The sequence below is a fragment of the Pseudophryne corroboree genome (genome assembly GCF_028390025.1).
Source record: "Pseudophryne corroboree isolate aPseCor3 chromosome 3 unlocalized genomic scaffold, aPseCor3.hap2 SUPER_3_unloc_1, whole genome shotgun sequence".
Classification (NCBI taxonomy): Eukaryota; Metazoa; Chordata; class Amphibia; order Anura; family Myobatrachidae; genus Pseudophryne; species Pseudophryne corroboree.
In genome coordinates, this window is record NW_026967493.1 from 1778890 (window position 1) to 1805479 (window position 26590).

General features: G+C 45.4%; 1 long non-coding RNA gene across 1 annotated transcript in view; it reads left to right on the plus strand.

Annotated features, from left to right (window-relative positions):
- LOC134983136 (uncharacterized) overlaps positions 1-26013 on the plus strand; it is a 37020-nt gene extending 11007 nt beyond the window's left edge. The window contains exons 2-3 of the long non-coding RNA XR_010191607.1: positions 22775-22962; positions 25824-26013. This is a non-coding gene — a long non-coding RNA (uncharacterized LOC134983136). The remainder of the gene's footprint in view (positions 1-22774; positions 22963-25823) is intronic.
- Positions 26014-26590: the final 577 nt, after the last annotated feature.

Here is a 26590-nt window from a genome sequence, read left to right on the forward strand (position 1 = left end):
GCTTCCTGTGTATTATATTGCCCTCCCTATACGAGCGTTGGTATATCCCAGTAGTTATGGCTGCCATGAAGTAGCATAGAAGAAAGAAGCAAATTATACTTACCGATAATTTCATTTCTTCGAGATACTTCATGGCAGCCTACAAAATCCCTCCCTTATTGGGTTTTTCAGAGAGGCTTGTCGTAGGAGACACTCAAAAGACTAAGGAGGAAGGGGTGGAGTGCGATTATATACCCATAGTGGGTGGGCCCTAGTGGATTAGGAAAACTCCCTGTCTAAAGTTAGGAATAGGGATACAATCCCAGTAGTTATGGCTGCCATGAAGTATCTCGAAGAAATGAAATTATCGGTAAGTATAATTTGCTTCTATAATTCCCACACTATAAATATTGCTGTGTGTCCTGATCCCCATAGATATTAACAATATTTGCAGTCTTTATGTCTGAGTATATTCTCTCAGACAAGGCAGTTTCTGCATCCAATTGAACCATGCAGCTGCTAATTGGCTCTTTACTATTGCCAGTGTCCGTGTGTGTCTAGTACAATAATGTTATGATACAAACGCATTTACAATGTTCAGTGTCAGCTGTTAGTTCCTTTTTGATAGAGAAAACATTAAGCTGCAGAATATCAGTCATACATACCTGATGGATTAATGTTTAATGCTTGAAAATATAAATGTTGGAACATTGTGTGACGATAGCTGTCAACTCCCATTGATAGAGAAATCACACTGAGCCTCAGTGAATCCAATATACATAACTAACAATGAGATATTCATATTAGTGTCTAGTAGTCACCCTTTATGATATAATTGAATTATATATATTCTCTGTTGTCTGGGCTTATATAAACAACAAATAGCCAGAGCTCAATTTGAAAATTAGATCCTGTGCTAATTATCATAGATATCAACAGCACTGTGTATGTGTTACTGTGCCCACACAACATTGATACATTCTATCAATTGGCACAGATACCAATAGCGCCGCGTAATGTACCTGTGTCCACATAAGATGATACATAGTATTAGCTGCCATAGCCACGAATAATACTGTATTTATTCCACCATGTCTATTGATAGACTGGGATCCTCATAGTAAAGTAATACCGTATTCAGACCGCAAATGCCGGATCCTACCCGGTAAGACAAACATGTATTTACCGGGTAGGATCCGGCATTTGCGCTCCGCTGCTGGCTTTCCGACCCGGCAATATACCGGTTCAGTTGCCATAGCAGCGGAGGGAACAGCAGCAGCAGGGGCGGGGGTGGAGGCGGCGCCGGGGGATGAGCTCATCTCCTGCGCCGCCTCTCCCTATGCTGTGAATGGGAACCGTGTCGCATCGACACTGCTCCCATTCACACCACACCTGACCCGGTAATCAACCCGGGTAAAACCCTTCTCTTTTACCGGGTTGATTTACCGGGTCAGGCGACCCACTAAATCGGCCAAGGACCTTTCACATCGCACACTGATACCGGGTTATTTGTGCGATGTGAAAGGGGTATCAGTGGCTCAGATAGGAACAGCGTAAGTCTGGTTACATTGTAACAGACAAAGTGTCAACATCAATGAGTCATAAGGCAACTGCAGGATCCAGCAGGTTTATTGAAGTAGCTACTTCTGTAAATTTCGACAAGGCTGTTTAGTTCAGTGTCCATATAATACTGACACAGTGTAATTTCCTTCATGGTCTAAATAGCCTTGATAATAATAATATTAAATCAAGCACACTATAGCATCAACTGGCAATAGTAAAGAGCCAATTAGCAGCTGCATGGTTCAATAGGATGCAGAAACTGCCTTGTCTGAGAGAATATACTCAGACATAAAGACTGCAAATATTGTTAATATCTATGGGGATCAGGACACACAGCAATATTTATAGTTTGGGAATTATATATAATTTTCCCATGGTGTAAGAAGAGACATTATTTGGTGGGAAACACAGACACAATAGCTCATTGGATTCAACATATCACTGTGAAGATATATATATATATATATATATATAGTTCCAAATATGGTCGCACTCTCACAAAGGAATATAACATCCACTGGGGTGACTCCCAAGAGGTCCAGAGTGTGAGTCCAGACGTCAATGTATAGAAAGGCAGCATAAAGGGGCACTCACCAGAATTTTGCACGTAAAAAGCATTGAGTATTTTATTTATACTTATCAAGGTGATTTCACAAAGAGAGTTCTTTCAACGTTTCGATCCATCAGGATCATCATCAGGAAAATACAGCATAAGCAGCATGTACAAAAAATTGCATCCGTTCACAGGGTGTACATGAACGGATGCAATTTTTTGTACATGCTGCTTATGCTGTATTTTCCTGATGATGATCCTGATGGATCGAAACGTTGAAAGAACTCTCTTTGTGAAATCACCTTGATAAGTATAAATAAAATACTCAATGCTTTTTACGTGCAAAATTCTGGTGAGTGCCCCTTTATGCTGCCTTTCTATATATATATATATATATATATATATTACTATAGAAGATATTTTTGAGATACTTCTCAGTGGCGCACCCAGGGGGGTTTCCGAGTACCCAGAAACCCCCCTCCACTAAAAAAAAAAAAAAAAAAAAAAGTTTTTTTTTTTTTTTTTTTTAGCTGCATGAGTATTATTAATGACTGTCTAGCATCCTCTGCAGCCTGCTGTCTTCCTGGTGGCACTTGCAAGTGCAATAAAAGTTTACTTTATTTTAATTATAGTACATATATATCCATGTGCCTACATATATACACATGTATATACATACATACATACATATAAACACACACACACATATGATATATATATATATATATATATATACATACATGTGTATATATATATATATATGTGTACTGTATGTGTGTGTGTGTATATATATATGTATGCATGTTTAATATGCTATGTATATGTGTATATGGGTTCACTACGATCTCCCGGCGACCAGCATACCGGCGCCGGGAGGCCGGCCGCCGGCTTACCAACAGTGTGGCGAGTGCAAATGAGCCCCTTGCGGGCTCGCTGCGCTCGCCACGCTACGCGCCACACTATTCTATTCTCCCTCCAGGGGGGTCGTGGACCCCCACGAGGGAGAATAAGTGTCGGGATGCCGGCGGTCAGGCTCCCCGCGCCGGTATGCTGGTCACCGGGAGCCCGACCGCCGGCATACTGAAGACCACCCGTGTATATGTATGTGTGTGTGTATGTATGTATGTATATATATATATATATATATATGTGTGTGTAGATATATGTATAATATATATATGTAGATATATATATATATATATATATATATATACATACACACACACACACACACACTAGTTTTACGGACCCAGCATATACTGGGTCACCTCAGTCCCCGCCCCCGTGATTGGCTCCGCCCAGTTCTGGAAACCCCCCCATGCAAATCCTGCGTTTGCCACTGCTTCTAACACAATATACATAGCACCAACTTATATTATTTGTTGAACTACACAGTGGTAATTGTATATCCTTAAAGATTAAGATGCATGGGGGTTGTTCTATATCTTTACTGGGACTGCTATATACCTAAATTCTTTATATTTTCTAATGAATTTAACATCAGACCGTATGACCAATCTGTTTTGATATAGTGAAGTGTACATTCTAGGAGAATGTGATTTCGATCTACACAGACGAACATTATACTATAAGTGGGGTTGCTATACCCCTAAGGGAAATTACATTCTCTATATTTTCAGTCTATTAAAACAGGGCCAAGAAAGGTCTGATATATGTGGGCTGATAGATAATGAAATTGGGATTGCTATATCCCTTAAAGTCCCACACTAGTACTGGAATGGACATGCTCGCTGGATAATCTTTCCCCACATGCATGACTAAATTGTCCACTGTGAAGTGTGCACCAATGTGGATAGCGGGTGCAAGATACTTGTGTTACATAGAAGTTCATCTCCGAGGTGATCATATTTAGGATTACACATTCTAGGGAATTACAGTGATAATAGGGAACTACCAGTACCAACTGTGATAGCTGACATATAACTGACTGTGACTATTGGAAGTGATCGATCTTTGATAGCACTGGAATAGAGATTGTAACCTTATAAGTGCTAAATATAAGAAACACACGCGGATACGCCTTTTAACTCTTTATTCACATTTTTTCAACCTATTAGGATTCACATACATGTTAGTTTGTTTGACTTTAACTCTTATGTTTCACTGCAGTCTGGGTCGAATAAACGTCATATATTTGAATGTATACTTAATAAAGGTTAAATTTTATGAATAATCAATTTCTCTTTAGTGCGTCAACCATACAGTTTCCTTCTCTCTTCCCCTCCCAATTTTGGTAACCCTATCCCTCCTGAAAAGTGAATACCCCTCCAAATTTGCAACCCAGTCGTGAGAGTCATCCCACCATGTTTCCGTAATACCTATAATATAACATAGTAACATAGTAACTAAGGTTGAAAAAAGACAATTGTCCATCGAGTTCAACCTATTACTATAATCATACTGATTTTTTTTATACAAGCCATTCCAATTCCCCCATTTTACATTGTTGCTTGTTGGCAAGCATACATTTTAGCTTAATATTTCCTTTGTCCGTTTGTTTTAGTGGACTCTTACCATTGATTACAAGCGCCTTTCTAGAATTACTCTTACTGACTGTTATTCTCTTACCTCCCTTACCACCACTATCATACTTAATACAGCCTTTCTTACTACTATCCCTATTTGACCTATTAGGTTCTTTTAACCCTCCCCCTGAAGTTGGTATTCTCCATTATGCTATGGACATCATTTTCTATATATCATACTGTTGAATCATAATCGTCATAAGTTAATACGTTTGGAATACCACGTGCAATACTTATGTCAGTAATTCTTGTGTCATTACCCCTGCAATTACCCTTGCCGGCTGAACTTTCCCTCCCCCCTTCACCCCCCCCATTTTGTTCACTACCCCCATCCTTACTGTTCTCACTGTTTGACCTGTAGTTTCTAGCTAAACCCTCCTGACAGCTTCCTTGTTTAAAAGCTCCTCCAACCTTCTAACCATCCTGCCCCCCAGCACCGCTGCCCCCTCCTCATTCAGGTACAATCCATCGCCAAAAAAAAATATGGCGCCTGACTGAGAAGTCCGCTCAGTGTTCCAAGAACACAAACCCTTCTTTCCTACACCAGTCTCTAAACCACACATTTACCTTCCTCATCTCCCTCTGTCTCCCTGGGCAAGCACGTGGCACTGGTAATATGTTGGAGAATATTACCCTAGATGTCCTTGCCTTAAGTTTCTTGCCTAATTCCTTATAATCTTTCTTAAGGACATCCCAACTACCATTTACTTTGTTGTTGGTGCCGACCTGCACCAAGACTGCCGGGACTTTACCGGCCCCTCCCAACAATCTATCTACCCAGTCCGCGATGTGCCGTACCAGAGCACTCTGGAGACAACAGACTGTATGGCGATCACAGTCCCGGTAGCAGATTGCCTTGTCTGTCTTCCTGATAATAGAATCCCTTACCATCACAATCTGACTAGGTACCTCACTATCTTTTTTCCCATCTGAGCCAGAGGGACCGCTCCTCTGGTTGCTAGAGGGAACAGTCTCCTCCGGCTCCGTCATTTCCTCACTGCCATCCCTAGAATCCTCATCCAGTCGGGCAAATTTATTGGGGTTTGGCAGATCGGAGATGTCCTGTCTCCCCCTCCCCCTTTTCTTCCTTCTAACCGTGACCCAGCTGTCCACCTGATCATCCTCGTCTACCAGTGTTCCCCCCTGCAACTCCTCCACTGTTCTATCTAAACTTTGCTCGAGATTGTTAATACTCCTCAGTCGCTTAGTTACAGAGGTAATGCAGTGATGGCCATCCCTAGTGGGCAGTGATGGGCATGTACCCAGGTGATGTGTCAGAGGGTCGAGACAGGGCGGGGGGCATTACAGAGGTAACGCAGCGATGGCCATCCTTAGCAGGCAGTGAGGAGCATGTAAACAAACAATGGTAGCTGCTCAATCATTACTGGATACAATTATATATCAGGTGCTAGAAAAGGGGAGGGGTCACGTACAAATAGCAGACAGAGGGGGGTGCTCTTTTCCCCCCTGGTATCCTCCCAGCACACTAAAAATTATCTGTAACCATACCTGAACCTATCTGGTAATAGAATTTCAGAGAAATATATATAATTATCTCCAGGAATGACTGACCAGCTACCATTGTTTGTTTGCATGCGTGAGAAGGCATTGAATTGGAGCAGCATTTGGAAGGCATGCTGTTCCTTGTAGTGCTAATGGGAGATCCTGGGGGTGGCTCCCAGGTAAGCTTGCCCTCTGTCTGGATGCGTTTTAGTATGAGCCTTTATAATGAGGCATTACTGTAGACAAATCACATGGTCCTATGTGGGCACTATTATGTAGTGTTAGGACTGCTGATATCGGAGAAGCCTTGACGCAGCGCAGCAGCTGAACATGTCTTTGCAAATGCATGCAACCAATTTCTCTGAAATTCTATTAAAAGATAGGTTCCGGTATGGTTACAGATAATTTTTAGGGTGCTGGGGGATACCAGGGGGGGAAGAGCACCACCCCTCTCTGTCTGTAGTGAGGGGCATGTACCCAGGTGAGGTGTGAGAGGGGGGAGACAGGGTGGGGGGCATTACACAGGTAACGCAGCGATGACCATCTCTAGCGGGCAGTGTGGGGTATGTACCCAGGTGAGGTGTGAATGGGGGGAGACAGGGTGGTGTGGCATTACACAGGTAATGCAGTGATGGCCATCCCTATCGGGCAGTGAGGGGCATGTACCCAGGTGAGGTGTGAGGGGGGGAGACAAGACAGGGGGCATTACACAGGTAACATAGCAATGGTCATCCGTAGTAGACAGTGAGGGGCATGTACCCAGGTGAGGTGTGAGAAGGGGAGACAGGGCAGGGGGCATTACACAGATAACTCAGTGATGGCCATCCCTAGCAGGCAGTGAGGGGCATGTACTCAGGTGAGGTGATCACTGTTATCCCCATCCTTCTCCCCTGTCACTGGGCATTAGCACCATCATAGTATCACTCCTCCTCTCCCCGCATCAGTGCCTCCTGCCCCTACAGGGGTATATGTACACACATCATACACACACAGGACAGCATTGGCGCCGCCATGTTGGCTTAGTCTGTGTGTGAGCAGCAGATAATGATGTATACAGTGACAGCGCCATCACTAGGGGAGGCAGTGATCGGAGGCGGGAGGCAGCTGAGGGCAGGGACTGTGCTGCAGCCTATGAGAGGGAAAGGGGGTGTCTGAGTAATGGGACCCTGAGACCAATAGCTGGAGACAGGGGCAGGGCTGGCTGAGTGACTGGTTGCTGCTGCCTATAGGCAGGGCTGGTGGCTGAGTTTGGCTGTTCCTACCCATAATCCCATGTGCTATGTTGCAATGATGACGCTGACCTGGAAATACTGTCCCTCCCACTTCCTGTACCCAGTCCTCCGTCCCCGATCTCATCTGCTGCCGCCTCCTCTGTCACCTTCCCTATCTCAAAAGAGTTAAACTCCCTTTCCAAAGAGGCGTGGGTGAATCCTGACAAGAAATGTATTACTCCCAAGCGGTTACTAAATTCCTTTTCCTTTCCCGCTGAGGATAGGAAAGTATGGGAAAAACCATCCTCTGTGGATACTTCAGTGTCCAGGCTGTCACATAAAATAGTACTGCATGTACCTTGTGCTATCTCCCTCAAAGACCCAGCTGACCGCAAAATTGATATATCAATAAATAAGCAAATCCCAGATGCGCTGTCACAGCTGCCAGTTGTCACGATCCGGGTATCTGGACGCCATTTCTTACCCATCAGATGCCTCCTAAGGCTGGCTCAGCGCTCCAGGACCGGATCCCATCTGTTATCCTGATGTTTTCATGCCTGTATCCTCTCCTGTCACTCTGAGACGCTGTCACAGTAAACGCCATATTACACCTGGCATGGCGTCTCCCGCGGCCTCTGACGCCGTCCCTGAGCTTCTGCATGCAGAGTGTCAGAGTGGCGATTACGTCAGCCGCGGCCTCCGCTGTGTCCGCGTGGTTGGATGTGCACCTGTCAGCCTGGAGCCTCCTGTCTCCGGTGGTCGGCGCCGCCATTACTGTTTTCATTACCACATGGATTACAAACCAAACTTCCCTCCAAGTGTCTGCATGGGCGCAGCCATCTTGGATTCTGTCAGCTGATTATTTCCACCAATCTATTCTCAGTATTGATAATCTGCATAATTGCCTAGCCAATCCCTTCCTTGCTGCGGGTATAAGTATGTTGTACCTGAGCAAGGAAGGCGTCAGTGCTTTGGTTGTCAAACCTAGTTCCTGTTTGTCTCTCTCCTGTGATTGTCTTCCAGGTTCCAGCTCCTGTCTCAAGACTTCCACCATAGAGACCCGCACCAGCATTCTACCTGCGGTGTAGCCTGACTCTCTGCTCCATTTTGGATTCATCTGTTTCCAGCTACAACATTACCTGCTTCCAGCCCAGCTTCCAGCAGAGTACAGCTTCTCTTAAAGGGCCGGTGTCCTTTCTACAGTTTACCACTCTCCACCGGTATTATTATTTCTTCGCTCTCAATCTCTACATTTCATTCATATTGCATCGCTCTCAAGCTTCATTTATTATTTTACTGGTTCCAGCCAGTATCCACTCCGTGCCAACATCTGTCTGGTTCCAACCAGAACTCACAGCAGCTATTTTATTTACAGCAGTCCAGCTTTCCCTGGAACACCAGCTGGTACGATCCTGGGCTTTCTTCATTGCTACAGTCGGGCCTGGTAAGGACTTTCCAACTCGCAGATAATAAGAACTGTCTCATATTACCAGAACTCTGTGGCCCCTGCCACCCTGTAGAAACCAGGAACTGTATTATTTCTCTGCTGATTTTATGTTTCTTTTACTGCTACTGTGATGCATGGAGTTTGTCATAAATAAACATCATTGACTTTTATTCAAGTTGTCGTGGTCACGCCTTCGGGCGGTTATTCCTCATGTTACTTACATGTCCAGGGGTCTGATACAACCTCCTAGGTTCCGGTACATCTCAGCCCCTACAACTGAGGCTGCCTCCCGTCAGCTCAGGCCCTCAGTTGTGACAGTAAGCACTGACCTAATGAATCCAGCCGGAGACCAGGATCAAGCGGCCAGGCCGATGCAAGAACTGGCAGCCAGACTAGAACATCAGGAGGCTGCACAGGGCCACATCATCCGCTGTCTCCAGGATCTCTCTACTCGGCTGGATGGGATTCAGACAACTCTCCGTGGATCAGGCGCGTCTGGTGCGTCAACCACAGTGACTCCAGCTATAACCCCACCCACCTTACCCATTTCTGCTCCACGTCTTCATCTTCCAACGCCAGCAAAATTTGACGGATCTCCAAGATTCTGCAGGGGATTTCTCAACCAGTGTGAGATTCAGTTTGAGCTGCAACCTGGCAATTTTCCCAGTGACCGTACAAAAATTGCCTACATTATTTCTCTTCTCAGTGGCTCAGCCCTTAATTGGGCATCACCGTTATGGGAGAGGTCTGACACCCTGCTATCTTCTTACACTGAATTCGTGTCAACATTCAGGCGCATCTTCGACGAGCCAGGCCGGGTAACCTCAGCTTCATCCGAGATTCTCCGTTTACGCCAGGGGTCACGTACTGTAGGACAATATCTGATACAGTTCCAGATCCTGGCATCCGAACTGGCATGGAACGACGAGGTCCTGTATGCTGCATTCTGGCATGGCTTATCTGAGCGTATTAAAGATGAGTTAGCTACCAGAGACTTACCCTCTAAGTTAGATGAGCTAATCTCACTCTGCACGAAAGTTGATTTACGTTTCAGAGAGAGAGCAACTGAGCGTGGAAGATCATCTGCTCCAAAATCTTCTGCTCCTCCTCCTCGCCAACTGTCACCAACTAAAGATGAGCCCATGCAAATTGGCCGTTCCCGTTTAACTCCTGCTGAGCGCCGAAGACGTCTCTCCGAGTCTCTCTGTCTTTATTGTGCAGCTCCGTCTCACACCATTAATGCCTGTCCCAAACGTCCGGGAAACTCCAAATCCTAGCTCGCCAAGGAGAGGGCCGGCTAGGAGTAATGATCTCCTCTCCATCTCCTCAAGATTGTAATCTCCCAGTCTCACTTCAAGTTGCTCAACGTTTTCGGAACGTCATTGCCCTCCTTGATTCCGGAGCAGCTGGGAACTTTATTACCGAAGCCTATGTTAAACGGTGGTCCCTACCCACCGAGAGACTTCCTTCGTCCATTTCTTTAACTGCCGTGGATGGCAGCAAAATTTTTGATGCAGTTATTTCTTTAAGGACTCTACCAGTTCGTCTGAGAGTGGGAGTTCTTCATTCCGAACTTATTTCTTTTTTAGTGATTCCAAGAGCCACGCATCCTGTGGTCCTAGGCCTTCCATGGCTCCGTCTTCACAATCCTACAATTGATTGGACGACTACGCAAATCCTGGCATGGGGTTCCTCCTGTGCTGAGACATGTTTGTTTAAAGTATTGCATGTCTGTTCTTTCTCCCCCAGGTCGTCTGATGTTCCACCTCCTCCATATCAAGATTTCACGGATGTGTTCAGTAAAGCTTCTGCCGATATCCTTCCTCCTCATAGAGAATGGGACTGCCCGATTGATCTCGTTCCAGGGAAGGTTCCACCTCGAGGCCGAACTTATCCGTTGTCTCTGCCTGAGACGCATTCTATGGAGGAATACATTAAAGAGAACCTAGCAAAGGGGTTCATTCGACCTTCTTCTTCTCCAGCCGGCGCAGGCTTCTTTTTTGTAAAGAAGAAAGATGGTGGTCTGCGGCCGTGCATCGACTACAGAGGTTTGAACGACATTACCATCAAGAACCGTTATCCTTTACCCCTGATTACTGAGCTCTTTGACAGAGTTAGCGGAGCTACCATCTTTACAAAGCTGGACTTGAGAGGTGCATACAATCTCATCCGGATCCGTGAGGGTGACGAGTGGAAGACCGCCTTTAACACCCGTGACGGACATTATGAGTACCTCGTCATGCCCTTCGGATTGAGCAATGCTCCAGCTGTCTTCCAGCATTTTGTCAATGAGATCTTCAGAGACATTCTATACCGTCATGTCGTGGTCTATCGTGACGATATCCTAATTTTTGCCAACGATTTAGAGGAACATCGTTTTTGGGTTAAAGAGGTTCTGTCCCGTCTCCGTGTCAATCATCTCTATTGCAAATTAGAGAAATGCGTCTTTGAAGTCAAGTCCATTCCGTTTCTAGTTTACATTGTGTCCGGTTCCGGACTAGAGATGGATCCTGAGAAACTACAAGCAATCCAAAATTGGCCGGTACCCTTAACCCTCAAAGGTTCTTAGGGTTCGCCAACTATTACCGAAAGTTTATACAAGACTTTTCCACCATTGTGGCGCCTATTACTGCTTTCACTAAGAAGGGTGCTAACCCGTCCAATTGGTCTGAAGAAGCCATGCAAGCATTTCATCTTTTAAAACAAAGGTTCATCTCTGCGCCTGTTCTGAAACAGCCTGACATCGACTCTCCTTTCATCTTAGAGGTGGATGCCTCCTCCGTTGGAGTAGGAGCGGTGTTATCTCAGAGGGCTAAAGATGGCCATTTACACCCTTGCAGTTTCTTCTCCCGAAAGTTCTCCCCAGCTGAGCGCAACTATGCCATTGGCGACCAGGAGTTGCTAGCCATCAAGCTCGCTCTAGAAGAGTGGAGATATCTGTTGGAGGGAGCTTCTCATTCTATCACCATACTTACAGACCACAAGAACCTTTTATATCTGAAAGGCGCACAATGTCTCAACCCTCGTCAGGCCAGATGGGCACTTTTCTTTTCCAGGTTCGATTTTAAACTCCAGTTCTGTCCGGGCTCTCAGAATCGCAAGGCCGATGCCCTTTCCCGCTCATGGGAGCAAGAAAATGAGTCAGAGTCTTCAGACAAGCATCCTATTAAAAATCCGTTGGCATTCTCCACGGTAGGGATGGACTCTACGCCCCCATCAGGGAAAAGTTTTGTGAAACCGATGCTAAGGAAGAAGCTCATGCATTGGGCCCATGCTTCCCGTTTTTGCCGGACATACAGGTATCCAAAAAACCCTGGAGTTTATCTCTAGGTCCTATTGGTGGCCAACATGAAAAAGGACGTCTTGGAGTTTATTGCATCTTGCCCAAAGTGTGCTCAACATAAGGTATCCCGCCAGTCGCCTGCGGGGCAACTGGTTCCACTATCTGTTCCCCGTCGACCTTGGACCCATTTGTCGATGGATTTTATTACAGATTTACCCATGTGCAACAAGTTCAATACCATCTGGGTGGTAGTTGACCGGTTCACCAAGATGGCACACTTCATTCCTCTCACCGGTCTTCCGTCAGCTTCCAAGTTGGCTCAAGTATTTATACAAGAGATCTTCCGACTCCACGGTCTTCCTGAAGAAATTATCTCAGATCGAGGAGTTCAATTCACAGCCAAATTCTGGCGAAGTTTATGTCAAGTCCTCCAAGTCAAGCTAAAGTTTTCCACGGCTTACCATCCTCAGACCAATGGTCAAACCGAAAGGGTGAATCAGGACTTGGAGGCCTTCCTCCGCATCTATGTGTCCTCCTCTCAAGATGACTGGGTTCAATTACTTCCCTGGGCCGAGTTCTGTCATAACAACCAGTATCATTCTTCATCTGCTTCAACACCATTCTTCACTAACTTTGGATTCCACCCTAAAGTCCCTGAGTTCCAACCGCTTCCAGCAACTTCTGTTCCCGCAGTGGATATCACCTTGCATCAGTTTGCCAATATCTGGAAGAGCGTACGATCAGCTCTGCTCAAGGCATCGTTCAGGTACAAGAAGTTTGCGGATAAGAAGAGTCGAGCAGTTCCTGCTCTCAAGGTGGGTGATCGGGTATGGTTATCCACGAAGAATTTGAGGTTAAGAGTTCCCAGTATGAAGTTTGCACCTCGCTATATCGGTCCTTTCAAGATTGAACAAGTCATCAATCCTGTTGCTTACAGACTCCAGTTGCCTCCCTTCTTAAAAATACCCAGGACATTCCATGTTTCCTTGTTGAAACCGCTGATCTTGAATCGGTTTCATTCCTCACTTCCTCCAACTCCGAAAGTCCAAACTCAACGAGGCGTTGAGTATGAAGTGGCCAAGATCCTGGACTCACGTCACCGTTATGGTCAACTACAATATCTTATTGACTGGAAGGGTTATGGCCCTGAGGAACGTTCATGGACCAATGCTTCTGATGTCCATGCTCCTGCCTTGGTCCGGAGATTCCATTCCAAGTTTCCTCAAAAGCCAAAGAAGTGTCCTGGGGCCACTCCTAAAGGGGGGGGTGCTGTCACGATCCGGGTATCTGGACGCCATTTCTTACCCATCAGATGCCTCCTAAGGCTGGCTCAGCGCTCCAGGACCGGATCCCATCTGTTATCCTGATGTTTTCATGCCTGTATCCTCTCCTGTCACTCTGAGACGCTGTCACAGTAAACGCCATATTACACCTGGCATGGCGTCTCCCGCGGCCTCCGACGCCGTCCCTGAGCTTCTGCATGCAGAGTGTCTGAGTGGCGATTACGTCAGCCGCGGCCTCCGCTGTGTCCGCGTGGTTGGATGTGCACCTGTCAGCCTGGCGCCTCCTGTCTCCGGTGGTCGGCGCCGCCATTACTGTTTTCATTACCACATGGATTACAAACCAAACTTCCCTCCAAGTGTCTGCATGGGCGCAGCCATCTTGGATTCTGTCAGCTGATTATTTCCACCAATCTGTTCTCAGTATTGATAATCTGCATAATTGCCTAGCCAATCCCTTCCTTGCTGCGGGTATAAGTATGTTGTACCTGAGCAAGGAAGGCGTCAGTGCTTTGGTTGTCAAACCTAGTTCCTGTTTGTCTCTCTCCTGTGATTGTCTTCCAGGTTCCAGCTCCTGTCTCAAGACTTCCACCATAGAGACCCGCACCAGCATTCCACCTGCGGTGTAGCCTGACTCTCTGCTCCATTTTGGATTCATCTGTTTCCAGCTACAACATTACCTGCTTCCAGCCCAGCTTCCAGCAGAGTACAGCTTCTCTTAAAGGGCCGGTGTCCTTTCTACAGTTTACCACTCTCCACCGGTATTATTATTTCTTCGCTCTCAATCTCTACATTTCATTCATATTGCATCGCTCTCAAGCTTCATTTATTATTTTACTGGTTCCAGCCAGTATCCACTCCGTGCCAACATCTGTCTGGTTCCAACCAGAACTCACAGCAGCTATTTTATTTACAGCAGTCCAGCTTTCCCTGGAACACCAGCTGGTACGATCCTGGGCTTTCTTCATTGCTACAGTCGGGCCTGGTAAGGACTTTCCAACTTGCAGATAATAAGAACTGTCTCATATTACCAGAGCTCTGTGGCCCCTGCCACCCTGTAGAAACCAGGAACTGTATTATTTCTCTGCTGATTTTATGTTTCTTTTACTGCTACTGTGATGCATGGAGTTTGTCATAAATAAACATCATTGACTTTTATTCAAGTTGTCGTGGTCACGCCTTCGGGCGGTTATTCCTCATGTTACTTACATGTCCAGGGGTCTGATACAACCTCCTAGGTTCCGGTACATCTCAGCCACTACAACTGAGGCTGCCTCCCGTCAGCTCAGGCCCTCAGTTGTGACACCAGTATTGAGATTGTCAGTCTCACTAAAGAAATTACACAGAAAAACAAAGGAACTGGTGCTATAATGTATCTCCCATAATAAAAAGTGGATGGATAAATAAAGGTATTTTATTAAACAATATAATTTAAAATGACACTTAATAGGTCACAATTTTAAAAGAAAGTAAAAATGTTATATAGTAATACTGAGAAGCATAAAAATTAGTATCAACTGTTCGAATATTATCCACATTTGTATCCCGGACTAGACGACAAATGTTCCCTGCGGGTTACTGAAAGAATACAGCTGGTTTTACCCGTAGTGATGGTTATGTCCAAGTACACTTTGTAACCTCAGCAGGCAAGCTGTCTGTGTGCAGTTCACTCGGTTTTTCCAATCGATGCTGTTATGCAGTATGGTCCCACAAAGGTATACTCCAATATCCAGGGAATCTTTTAATAGTCCATATCTGGATCCGTAATCAGACGGAATAGTGTAATGGCAGTTGTTGATCTTAACGCGTTTCCCTAGTCAACGGTCACCAAGCTTCATCAGAAGTAGTTCTCAGTCTGCATAGAAGGTCTATTTAAACCCCCTTAACGACCTGATGTTAGGTGCCGGGGTCCGCTCGGCCGTGCGGCCCGGCGCCTAGCAACCAGGGACGCCGTGCGCGTTCAGCCGCCGGCTCCCTGGCAACGCTAAGACGCCAGGCGCATGGAGCCGCTCTGACCTTAGCAACGGGGACGCCACGTTCAGCCGCGTTCCCCGTTGCTGGGTCTATTCTCATTACCCTGACTATGTGCTGGCCGTGCAGCATGCAAGCTGCACGGCATTTCTATTTGATTGTCCTGTCTGGATCTTGATTGGAGGGTTCCTGAATAAAGGCACCCTCAGGACTTCTTACAGACGCCGGTGATAGCTTCCTGTTTGCCTGTGTCTGCTGCAGAGAGTTCCCAGTCCCGGTCTATTCGGTTGTTCCTGTCCTCAGAGATCCTGTACTCGGAAGTTACCATCTGTTCCTGGAGTCAGACCGAGCACCTTTAACATCTGGTGGTGTTCGTGAGTCGCGGCGCAGCCGTGTGTTGCGGCTTGTCCGCTTCTGTTTATTATTTTGTTTAATTGTGTTCTGGAGCTTTGCGGAGGATTCCGCTTCCACAGATCCACTCTGGTGTCCAGCGGTGCCGGATAGGAGTGTCGGATCAGTGGATCTTTGGTTGTCCTTTTCCCTGGCGGCTAGTCCGCACATACCTTTTGATTTAGTTAGTTAGCTTGTAACCCCTGGCCTGGTTGCTTAGTCAGAGGGCCCCTTGTTATCACCCTGTCTCGGACTTCCCCTTGTCTCCCATTAAGACCTGCGGGGGCATCGGGGTTGGGCAGACATAATCCGCCCTTCGAACGCGGCTGCCATGGGCTCAAGCAACCATAGTCTCGCAGGGGATTTCTGATAACACGGGCGAGACAACGGAGTTAGGGCGCCAGGGGTTACTAGGCTCTCCAGCTCCCACAACCAGCTTATTTTCCTGTACTCAGATCCCTGCCATAAGATCGCCTCCGGTCTGGAGTACAGGAATCATAACATTATCACCGGCCACAAAAGAAAAGATTTAACTTACAGTAAAAATTTTTCACTTTTTAGTTGGGAGAATTTGTCGGCCTTATGAATCCCGCCGGTGTTGGGCCAAATCATGGCCAGCTTCTTGTTAGTCAGATTCAGGAACTTACTCAGATGGTTCAGGATCTGTCCCTCCGGGTGAGGTCACAGGAAGATCTGTTACGGACTTCCCCGAGGGTCATCCCTGAACCAAAAATGCATCTGCCTGACCGTTTTTCTGGGGATAGAAAACAGTTTTTTAATTTTAAAGAATCTTGCAAACTGTATTTTCGTTTAAGACCAGTTACCTCAGGTACAGAGGCTCAGCGAGTTGGGATTATTATTTCTCTGCTTCAGGGGGATCCTCAGACCTGGGCTTTTGGTTTAAAGACAGACGATCCGGCCTTATCGTCTGTAGACGCCTTTTTAAAATCTTTAGGGCTATTGTATGACGACCCTGATAGAGAGGCGTCCGCAGAAAGTCAGTTGCGTGCTCTTAGACAGGGCAGGAATCCCGCAGAGAATTATTGTACGGAGTTTCGCCGTTGGTCGAACGACTGTGGCTGAAATGACCCAGCCCTGCGCAGTCAGTTTCGCCTCGGCTTATCTGAATCTATAAAAGACAGTCTCCTCCAGTATCCCGCTCCTGAGACCCTCGATAACCTCATGGAGCTCTCTATTAAAATAGATCGTCGGCTCAGAGAGCGGAGGGCTGAAAAAGGGGCATCTGTCGGGTCCTCTCCCTGGGTTCCTTCCTTTCCTGTAGACATAGAGGAGCCTATGCAGATTGGTCTCTCCAAATTGTCTCCGGAAGAAAGAACCAGGAGGCAAAATTCTGATCTATGTTTATACTGCGGAGGTAAGGGACATTTTGCCCGTAGTTGTCCAAACAAGTCGGGAAACTTCCTGACCAAGTGAGTTGTGAGGGGGTTCACTTTGGTCTGCAGCTCATCTCCTCAAATAATTCACTGTTGGTTCCTGCTAAAGTTTCCTATGGCAGCCTCTGTTCCTCGGTCTCTGCTTTTGTGGACAGTGGAGCTGCAGGAAACTTTATGGATTTAACATGGGCCAAGGCCTTAGGTATTCCTCAGCTAACCTTGGGTAGGTGTATCACCATGCATGGTTTAGATGGGAGTCCTTTATCCAATGGGGTTATTTCTCTATGTACACCTCCTGTTTTGCTCTCGGTGGGAGCTCTGCATTCTGAAAAGATTGAGTTTTTCCTTACCCATTGTCCAGCAGTTCCTGTGGTTCTGGGTCACCCTTGGCTGGCCTTTCATAATCCCATCATTGATTGGCAGTCTGGGGAGATCCTACAATGGGGTACCATCTGTGATAAAGAATGTATTTCGCTTCCTATTCGAGTAGCTGCCGCCAGTTCCGCACATATTCCTGGGGAATACCAGGATTTTGTTGATGTGTTTTCCAAGGGCAATGCGGATATTTTGCCTCCCCATAGGCCTTATGATTGTGCCATTGAGTTAATTCCTGGTGCCACGTTGCCTAAAGGAAGGTTATATGCATTGTCTGGTCCTGAAACTGTGGCCATGAATGAGTATGTGAAAGAAAGCCTTGGAAAAGGGTTTATCAGGCCATCTAAATCCCCTTTAAGTGCAGGTTTCTTCTTCGTAGAGAAGAAGGATGGTTCACTCAGACCCTGCATTGACTTTAGAGCTTTGAATAAAATCTCAGTAAAGAATACTTACCCTCTGCCGCTGATCTCTGTCCTCTTTGATCAGCTACGTTCGGCTGTTATTTTTTCTAAGATTGATCTGAGAGGAGCATATAACCTCATCAGAATCAGGTCAGGGGATGAGTGGAAAACGGCATTTAGTACTCAGTCAGGCCACTATGAGTATCTGGTCATGCCATTCGGCCTATCTAACGCTCCGGCAGTTTTCCAGGATCTCATTAATGATGTGCTCCGTGAGTTTCTGGGAAGATTCGTCGTGGTCTATTTAGACGATATTTTGATATATTCTGACTCCGTAGAACAACATGTTACCCAGGTGCGTCAGGTGCTAAAGAAATTACGTGAAAATCACCTATATGCCAAGCTGGAGAAGTGTGAATTTCATGTCACGGAGGTATCCTTTTTAGGGTACATTATTTCCCCTCGGGGATTCCGAATGGAACCAAAAAAGCTCCAAGCCATCCTTAGTTGGGCGCAACCCACCAATTTAAAAGCAATTCAGCGCTTTTTAGGGTTTGCAAACTACTATAGAAGATTTATTAACTCTTTCTCTGACCTAGTTGCTCCCATTGTGGCACTTACTAAGAAGGGAGCAGATCCTACCAATTGGTCATGTGAAGCTGAGTTATCTTTTCAGGCCTTAAAACAAGCCTTTGTCTCAGCCCCTGTCCTTAGACATCCCAACCCAGAATTACCTTTCATTGTTGAGGTGGATGCCTCGGAGGTTGGAGTAGGGGCTATCCTTTCTCAGAAGGATCCAGATTCCCTTGAGTTACATCCTTGTGCCTTTATGTCCAGGAAATTCTCATCTGCAGAATCCAACTACGATGTTGGTAACCGGGAATTGCTGGCTATTAAATGGGCTTTCGAGGAGTGGAGACATTGGCTTGAAGGAGCGACCCATACCATTTCAGTTTTGACTGATCACAAAAATCTTCAATACATTGAATCGGCTAAACGGCTGAATGCCCGACAAGCTCGTTGGGCTTTATTTTTTACTCGTTTCAAATTCATTATCACCTTCAGACCAGGTTCCAAGAATACCAAGGCAGATGCCCTGTCACGCAGTTTCCTTCCGGTTCAAGACAACAGTCCTGTTACTCCCATACTTCCGCCTTCAGTCATTCAGGCAGGTCTCACACAGGATGTATTTTCCCAATTAAAGCTGCTTCAACATCAAGCTCCGGGAAATACTCCTGCTGGTCGTCTTTTTGTTCATGAGTTTTTGAGAGCAACTGTTTTGGCGGAATTTCATGATAGCAAAGTTGCAGGGCATCCGGGAATCGCTAAGACGTTGGAATTAGTATCCCGCTCAGTATGGTGGCCTGGTCTTTCCAAAGACATTAAAGAGTTTGTTTTTTCGTGTCAGGTCTGTGCACAGCATAAAGTTCCCCGTTCTTTGCCTATTGGTCAACTTATGCCCTTGAAGGTTCCTCTTAGGCCATGGTCGCATATCTCCATGGATTTTGTGGTGGATCTCCCTCTGTCAGCCGGATGCCGAGTCATATGGGTGGTAGTGGACCGTTTTAGCAAGATGGCCCATTTTATTGCTCTTCCCCGATTGCCATCTGCCCAGGGATTGGCAGTCTTGTTCCTCTGTCATGTTTTCAGACTCCATGGGTTACCCACTGATATTGTTTCTGACAGGGGTCCACAATTCATTGCACAATTTTGGAAGTCTTTTTGTGCTTCGTTAAAGATGAAATTATCATTAACCTCCGGCTATCATCCACAATCCAATGGACAGACTGAGCGAGTTAACCAATCTCTGAAACAATATTTGCGTTTGTACTCGGCCAAACTCCAAAATGACTGGTCTGAGTTTCTTCCATTGGCGGAGTTTGCTTATAATAATGCCTGTCATTCTTCCACCAATGTGTCTCCATTTTTTGCAGTTTTTGGTTTCCACCACAGAGCTAATTCATTTTTTCAACATTCCTCTGTCTCCTCTCTGGCCCTGACCTCTCATCTTAAACTTATTTGGAAAAAAGTACACCTGGCTCTCAGAAAAGCAGCTTTCCGGGAAAAAAAAATTTCTGACAGGCTCCGGCGGCCGTGCACTTTTAAAGTAGGAGACAGGGTGTGGTTGTCGACTCGCAACATCAAACTTCGACAAACCTCAGCCAGATTGGGTCCTAGATTTATTGGACCATTTCTCATTATCAAAAAAGTCAATCCAGTTGCTTTCCGGTTACGTTTACCAAAAACTTTACGGATCGGAAATACCTTCCATTGCTCATTGCTTAAACCATATGTTTCGTCCAGCAGATTTCCTCGTAAAAAATCTCAGGGGAGATCACCAGTTAATGTACAGGGTCAGCAGGAGTTCTTGGTTGAGAAGGTTCTCGATTCCAAGTTGTCCCGGGGTCGGCTTTATTTTTTGGTGCATTGGAGAGGTTATGGGCCAGAGGAAAGGTCGTGGGTCCTGGATGAGGACCTTCATGCCCCAAAGCTCAAAAGGGCATTTTTTCGTGAATTTCCTCGGAAACCTGGCTTTAGGGGTTCCTTGACCCCTCCTCAAGGGGGGGTACTGTTAGGCGCCGGGGTCCGCTCGGCCGTGCGGCCCGGCGCCTAGCAACCAGGGACGCCGTGCGCGTTCAGCCGCCGGCTCCCTGGCAACGCTAAGACGCCAGGCGCACGGAGCCGCTCTGACCTTAGCAACGGGGACGCCACGTTCAGCCGCGTTCCCCGTTGCTGGGTCTATTCTCATTACCCTGACTATGTGCTGGCCGTACAGCATGCAAGCTGCACGGCATTTCTATTTGATTGCCCTGTCTGGATCTTGATTGGAGGGTTCCTGAATAAAGGCACCCTCAGGACTTCTTACAGACGCCGGTGATAGCTTCCTGTTTGCCTGTGTCTGCTGCAGAGAGTTCCCAGTCCCGGTCTATTCGGTTGTTCCTGTCCTCAGAGATCCTGTACTCGGAAGTTACCATCTGTTCCTGGAGTCAGACCGAGCACCTTTAACATCTGGTGGTGTTCGTGAGTCGCGGCGCAGCCGTGTGTTGCGGCTTGTCCGCTTCTGTTTATTATTTTGTTTAATTGTGTTCTGGAGCTTTGCGGAGGATTCCGCTTCCACAGATCCACTCTGGTGTCCAGCGGTGCCGGATAGGAGTGTCGGATCAGTGGATCTTTGGTTGTCCTTTTCCCTGGCGGCTAGTCCGCACATACCTTTTGATTTAGTTAGTTAGCTTGTAACCCCTGGCCTGGTTGCTTAGTCAGAGGGCCCCTTGTTATCACCCTGTCTCGGACTTCCCCTTGTCTCCCATTAAGACCTGCGGGGGCATCGGGGTTGGGCAGACATAATCCGCCCTTCGAACGCGGCTGCCATGGGCTCAAGCAACCATAGTCTCGCAGGGGATTTCTGATAACACGGGCGAGACAACGGAGTTAGGGCGCCAGGGGTTACTAGGCTCTCCAGCTCCCACAACCAGCTTATTTTCCTGTACTCAGATCCCTGCCATAAGATCGCCTCCGGTCTGGAGTACAGGAATCATAACACCTGACACTAGTCAGGTGCACAGGAATTAATGATATTATCCATCCAGTAAACCAAGTTAAGAAGCAATCGTAGAGCATATATAGTATAAACAATTTGAATCAATATGGAGTCACACATGAATACTGATAAAGAAAGTAATGCTTTCATCTATATAAAATCAAATGTCTTTTAAGGTTATAGGTCATGTGAAGTCACGTGATCAAATCAATATTCACTCACCAGTAAGGAGTGATTGTGTCCCAGGTGTGTTGCCCGCACCCCACAGTGCCGCTGAGCGGACACCGGCTAAGCCGGAAGTCCGCGCTGTAGATGAGACCCATTAACCGTCCACCCGTATATGTGCTGACAGAGAAATCCCGTCAGTCCCGCATCGGGCAGCCATGAAATGCAACCAGAGCCCTGTGGAGCGCAATTACGTGACGCGGAGTTGTCACGTGAGCGGCGCACACGAGTCCCAACCAATAATAAATCAGCTTGTCACAGATACTATCTGGTTACAAAGCAACCATAAACAGACATTAATTGTGTTCAATATTACCACACCAATTGGGGATACTCCGATTAATATTATTAGGGACATTATACATAAGAATCATACAAACTGATTACTTATATATTCGATACAGATCGATACTAATATTCCAACAGATATATACTTATAGACACAGAGAGTGACTCAAGTTGATGACTTTTGCAGAGACAAATAACAGGATTCTTTGTCCAGATAACTAATATTCATAATACATTAACAACCATACTAATACATAACTATATAGTTTCATGGCTTAAACTAGCATAGTAACAAAAACAGTCTCATATAGATCTCAGCTAATCCCTAATAGAGTACAAGCCAAACAACTATATAGTTTCATCTAAAATGGGCTTATAGAGGACTATAGAGGGATATTTTCAATAGAGTCTGCGGGACTCAAGGCGTTTATTACCTTACATCAGCAGGTGGTAGCTGCAGAAACTTGTCGAAGCTGCAAGTGCAGTGAATAGAGTGGATTTTGAAACCAGGAACTGCTAGAACCAGTGGGACCACTCTAAAGATACCTTTACATACAAGTCCCTACATTATCTAGTGTGAGTTGGGTACTCCCACTATTCTTTTTTCCATCTGCTTAATCTGTGTGGGAGTGACCGTGTATGAAAGTATACTGATAGAAGAAAAGATACCTTTATGTGTTTCCACCTTCCTGTACGGATGTGAGTACGGTACGCACTCCCCCACTAGGAGGAATAAATTTAGAGGAGTCAATCTCTTCTCAACAGTCACCTCTTGTAACGCACTTACTACACTATCTATTGTTCTATCTCCTTGTCTCACTCCCTAGGTTAACAACCATTTAGGACCCTGTTTGGAGGAAGAGGAGAAAAAACACAGTGACTCTAAAGATTCCTTTATACAAGGGGATCATCACGTTTTCACGACCATCCTGGTATCCTGGTCGGATGCATAGGAGAAAATACGGGGAACAGATACCAAAGATACCCTTATAGGAGAGGCACATCACGTTTAAACGTGAGTACGGTATGCACAAAGTCATTTTCATCCTAATCTGTTTGGATTGGGACCACTCTAGAGGCACCGTTATACACAGGTCCATTCACTATCCCACCACGCACTCCCTCCATAAAAGAAAAAGGAAATAGACGTCCCTCTTTTACTACGAACTTACTACACTATTAGTTGTCTCTTTCCACTTTCCCCGAGGATACGAATCTACTGAAGACTTTACTCGGAGAAGTAGGAAGAAAGACAAGAATTAAATTCTAAAGACATTATCATAAGAGGGGTCTATCACGTATTAACGTGAGTACGGGACACATTAAGCCGACGTGCATATTTTTATGAAGAGGAACTGAGAAATACAACTCACTTTTCATCAAAGACTTGGCACCATAAACCCAACTTCTTGATAGGTATTATTTGATGAGCGCAGACGTGATTTCTCATTTGTTTTGTGTAACTATATAGTTGAGTAAATCCATTTAAAAATGGGCTTACACAATATTCCACTAAAGAATATACATAATATACTTTTATATATATATATATAGAGAGAGAGAGAGAGAGAGAGCGAGAGAGAGAGAGAGGAAGAAGAGAGGCCACCTAAAGTACCACATTAAGCTCCATTGTCTCATTCAGGCCAGTAGGGTGTAGGGAATTGAATTGTAGTAAATTTATTTTACAAAGAGGCGAAAACCTATCCCCACCTCTAATAGTAGGGGCAACATGTTCTAATGCTAAAATGGAGATGTTTTGGATCCCCTATGTGTATAAAGTAAAAATGGCATGAGACACTATGGGGTAAATTTACTAAGATGGGAGTTCTATTTAAGATGTGATGCTGCCCATAGCAACCAATCAGATTCCAGGTATTATGTTCTAGAACTAGAAGGTGCTAGATAAATGAGAACTAGATTCTGATTGGTTGCTATGGGCAACATCCCATCTTAAATAGAACTCCCATCTTAGTAAATTTACCCCTATGTTTTAAATATCCCCTAATGATATTCCATTTATGTTCCATAAATCTGGTCTGGAGTTTTCTAGTGTGTACGGCCAATATAGTGAAGATTACAACTGCATTTCAAAAGGTAGATAATATACAAGGAATCACAGTTAATAAAGGACATAGGGGACATTTACTAAGCAGTGATAAGAGCGGAGAAGTAAGCCAGTGGAGAAGTTGCCCCATCAACCAATCAGCAGAGCTGTATAATTTTATAGTATGCAAATTATAGATGTTACTTCAGTGCTGATTGGTTGCCATGGGCACTTCTCCACTCTTATCACTGCGTAGTAAATGTCCCCCTTAAATTTGATGAATGTCTTTTTTCATTGTTATTGGTCATTCAATTGAAACCATTTTTCTGGGCAGTGAAAGAAACCCATAGGTTTCTTTGTTAGCCATTCCAAGCGTTGACCTGTTTTTTTATTGTCATCAACCTGTTTCAATAAGCTCGGTGCTAGTATGGTTTTCAATGATTTATTTTTTCTATATAATATTTGTGGGACTGTAGGGAAAATATCTCCCAAGATTCGATCTTGCCTAAGTATCTTATCATTTCTAATTATTATATTTTGTATTTGCCAGGCACAGCTGTTATACTTACAAATACAAGAGGAACTTTTGTCCTCCTTGTTTTCAAATTTCTGTTTCTTTTGTTTCTATTGTAGAAGAGTACTTCTATCTATATCTGAAATGTCCATTAGTGCCTTTTGTAAGATATTTTCGGGATACCCACACTCTCTAAAAGATGTCAAAAATGTGTTTGCCTGTTCGAGAAAAGTATCAAAACTTGAACAATTTCGCCTCAGGCGTATAAGTTGGCCCTTTGGGATGTTTTGTTGCCAAGGTTTGAGAACTAGTGAAATGTAGATAGGAGTTCGTATATGTTTCCTTATTATATGTAGATGTAACTATAGTATTATTAATAATCTCAAGGGTCACATCCAGGAAGCGTAGCGTCTGGTTTCCTTCTCACAGCGGGAGGGAGGGGCACAGCAGGGGGACATTGCTGGGGCGCACACTGCACAGTGGCGGATCTTGCCATGGTGCGGCACCCTCCAGATGGCGCCGGCGCCCTTCCGGAAGGCGGCACCCCGGGCAAGATCCACCACTGCACAGGACCTGTGTATGGACAAATCCGGCAGTCGGATTTGGCTGCTCTTTGAATAGGGGTTGTCGGGTCCATTCCGACAACTGCATGTTGGAATGGACCCGACTCTTATTGAATATACCCCTATGTATGGTCCCCATTTTTTAAAGAATTTAACAACGCCTCGTTGATAATCAGGAAATTATCATATCTATCATAATATATGTAGTTCTTAAGTAGTATATCCAATTTTCGTAATGATGGAGAGTTCCTGGACAACCATAGGTTTAATATCACCTTGTTTACCGCCGTAACCAATACAGTAAGAAATGGGACAAGGTATCGCTTAGCAGCAATTATCTCCCAAGAATCAGAATTTGCAAACAATAAAAGGCCCTACACACTGGCCGATAAGCCTCAAAGATATGAACAATCTCGCTCATTATTGAACAAGATACCGTTCATATCTTTGAGTGTGAAGTCACCAGCGATGAACGATGCACGGCCCCGCGCTCTTTCATCGTTGGTGCCCCGTCGGCTGTGCATGCAGGCCGGTATGGACGATCTCGTCCATATTTGTCTGCACTCGTATGGAGCCGTGGGACGGGGGAGTAAAGAAACTTCACTCCTCCAGTCACTGTTCCCCCGTATCGGCGGTCGGGCAGCTCGGCGGCGTATCGCCGTGTCTGTAGGGCCCTTTAGGCTGTGGGATCTGATTATACATGTAAAAAAAAAGGAAGCATTAATATAAGTAATAATCTCTTAATGTATCCGCAGGTCCACAGATTGTGCATAAGAGTGGCTGCATAATGGCCACACTTTGGACAGCGTCCGGATTCTGCATCATCAAAGTGACTCCTCTGGGAAACGTAGGCTCTATACAGTATATTACTTTTACATGAACTTCCTGTAAAGTGGAGTAGTGGACTGTACGGAGAACTCTTTGGAAATATTTGAATAATGCAGAATTATGTGTCAATAAAGGAATGTCTTTCTTCCAAGCGTCTGTGGTTGATAACCATGCCGGAGCAAAAGTGAGTTTAAGTAATTCTGTATACACCATTCTAGCTTTATAGCGGTGGATTGAAATTTCGTGTAAATTGGTAACAAAGGATCTGGGCTAGGGCCAGGAGTTAAGCGTGGTGGTAAAGTAGAGATGTAATGCTGCAATTGGAAATACGCAAATGGCAATTATCAGAGAGGTTATAGGTTTGTTGGAGGAGAAAGGAATGATATTGCCGGCTGGGTCGAAAACCTGTGCAATGGCCCTAAGACCCTTATGTCAGAATTGTACAAAGACAGAACTGCCCATACCCTGTGTGAACATGGGATTACCCCAAATGGCGATCCAAAATGTTCTGCGGGAGTTATGACCCAACTTAGACGTAACTATCCACCAAGCATCATAAGTGTGTTTAAAAATTAAATTATTGAAAATTTCTTTTGGAATACGTGATTTTGGAGTATGGAGCAGAGCACATGGTGAAAACGGAGCAAGCGCAGTCAAGGTTATAATCTGTATAATTATTAGATTCTGACAGCAA